This window comes from Cibotium barometz, chromosome 11 (genome assembly GCF_041138505.1).
Source record: "Cibotium barometz isolate CiBa-2024 chromosome 11, ASM4113850v1, whole genome shotgun sequence".
Lineage (NCBI taxonomy): Eukaryota > Viridiplantae > Streptophyta > Polypodiopsida > Cyatheales > Cibotiaceae > Cibotium > Cibotium barometz.
In genome coordinates this window covers 34,602,289-34,605,115 of record NC_141056.1, presented here as the reverse complement: position 1 = coordinate 34,605,115, position 2,827 = coordinate 34,602,289, and the positions used below count along the sequence as shown (strand labels likewise).

General features: G+C 37.1%; 1 pseudogene; it reads right to left on the bottom strand.

Moving 5' to 3' along the window:
- Positions 1-1,225: 1,225 nt before the first annotated feature.
- Positions 1,226-2,623, bottom strand: LOC147634104 (uncharacterized; annotated as a pseudogene).
- Positions 2,624-2,827: the final 204 nt, after the last annotated feature.

Here is a 2,827-nt window from a genome sequence, read left to right as displayed (position 1 = left end):
ATTACTACTACCAGAAGAGGTCCAAAATTGTACATATACTGTGGATCCTCTGATTTCTGCGGCTTTACAAAATGAAAGCTCAACATTTTTGAACCTTATGTCTTGGTTTGTACCAGTGAACCTCGACTTGGAAAGACTTGTTTTCACGGCTTACCATGAAGAGTGAGTCTCATGTTAAGTTTAAATTTGACATCAAATATTTGGTAATCTATATGTGTTTTCTTTAATAACACCTATGTCCTCTATTTTTTTCAGCCGACATTGGAGTTTGTTGTTATACGATATTGAGCAAAACACATGTTATTTTGCTAACTCTATTCAGCAATATCATGGCCGCGTTAGAGAGTAAGTCCCTATTGACATTTCCCTCTTCCACAAGCATGCATATTTATTTAAGCAGGATAAACTGATGCGGGTTTTTGGACCTCTCAGATGTGCTCAAAAGTTTTTATATGCATTGGAACATCTCCTAATGGAGCCGAACCTTGTACAACGCATGACATATCGTAGGATAAGGGTGCCAGTATGATATCAGCTATGGATGGAGGGACGGCCCTAAACGCCTATCTTTTAATAAAGAAATATTTTGATATTCCTGATGTAAGTGATGGTTGTAACGTAGACTTGCATAATCAAACGTAGCTATAATGTCCCTAACGAAGCTTTTCTCTGTGTACAGGAAATAAGTCTGAGCAAATATGCTCCCTTACATGTAAAACAATTCAAGACAAAATCTGTACAAAGAATTATTTTGGTTGTCCATGATCGTGCAGAAGAAGAGATTAGGAGGGCGGACGAATTTGCAAGGGAAGCTGCAGAGAGAATACGTCAGCAAGACGAGGAGCGGCAAAGACAAGTCGAAGAACATGTGGTTGCCTTGAATGAGTATGACAGGCTACTGCAAGCGGAGGTGGATGAGTGGGTGGACCCCAGGAGGCAGGTTGAGAGGGAAAGAGAAGAAACACTATGGGAAGAAATGGAAAGGCTACAAGAGGAGCAAAATCGACGGCCCCCTCAGTGTCCCAAGCGTAGTCGACCTATCAATCAACACGACATCGCTCCCGTGCCCCTGACTCTTCTGATCGGCGTCACCATCATTAGACTTATATTTACATTTGTAACATTAACATTAATTTTGTAAGAGACCTAACATTGTTTTGCAAGAAAAAAATCTTTTATATATACAATTGTTTTTGGAGCTACAATGTCTCAATACTGTCATCATTCAACGATTAATCAAGTGAATAGTATGAGAGACAGATTCTTTGCAGAAAGTCATTTTCTCTTTTCACCTTGGCACCTGTAAAAAAGGGGCTTTGTTAGTGTTGTATTACATAATGTTATGCACAACATACTAAATGGTGAATGTAAATATAAATGGTTTACCTTTTTAGTATCCATTGTAAATGTATAATCTTTTGGCAATTGTTCAATCTCCTCGTATGGAAGGTCTTCTCTAATTTGAGAAAGAAATGTTTTAGATAGTGTGTTTAGCATTGTAAGCAATTTTTCTTCCAAATATATCTCCATTACTAGAGGCGTATTCTCGGGATCCGACTCCAAATCTTGATCTAATGGAACAAGGTTTCTATTAACATAATGATATCTGGTGTAGTGAAAAGTTGCAATGAAGTTTTGAGAGCCAATAATGTACTTGCAAACTATTGACTTCTTCTCCAAAACAGAAATGATGCCTTCTGTCTTTCTCCTATCCCAACCATTGTCCAAAAATTCAAGTGCCTTACTTGACTTGCAAATAAACATTGTTGAAGTATTTCTTATTTCTTCATCAAAGAAGAAGTCAACAAACACTTTGATAGGCATAAAAATAGTAAGCTTGACATTCTTTGTTGCAACATATGCCTAAGAGACTTCTATATGTCGTGATACAACCTGATCCTATAACTTTCACTAGTTTGTGAAGTTGGCAATGGCCAATCTTTGCTTCCAAATAATGGGAGGGGTAATGGAGTCAAATGACCCCATCCAAAAGACGTGTTTGGCTCTAAGTACTGCATATCATAGAAAAATATGCCGTGGTCTGTAAGATCTCTATGAGTTCTTTCTTTGTAAATTTGTTCTTCTACATATGCATGGAAAGCGTCAAAAATCTCACTTATACTCTTCACTGGTTTCCAGTCTATCCTATTGGATGGATAAATATCTGCATAAAACCAAATGATTAGACATTTTTAAAACAACAATTAGACACTTTTAAAACAGTAAGGAGACATGATTGAACGGATGAAAAATTGCATAATAACAACAATCAAACACTTTTAAAACAAAATAAGCTTTGACTAAGATACTACTCACAGTTGGGACAATATCATGGAAGACCAGGAGGAAATTTTTTCACCCTCAATTCTACATGCTGGAAAACATGTTGTATTAGTATCTCTGTCACACGCTTGCTCGATTCACATACCTTGAACTCTTCAACTTGTCCCTTGAATGGCTCCACAAATTCATTAGCATTTCTCCTCTTCCTCTTCCTTCTTTGTAAAAGTACCCAGCTCCCGATCGTAATTGTAGATGGTATCCATGTCCCATCGTCCGTATTATAACTATTGAATACAATAATAGCTGAAATGCTAGTATGAGGCTTTCTATAGGTTGCCATTCTGTGTAGCAAAAGACACATGGAAGAAGAAGACGAGAGCTTAATTTGTAGGACTTAGAAAAAGAAAGAATGACTATGTTGGAGAAGAAGAAGATCAGAGCTATTTTGGGGGGGAACTTAGAGATTCTCTATCATTAACTACCATTCTCTATCATTGACTACCACTATCTTTTAGCATACATGCAAAGATTCGGTAGTATTATT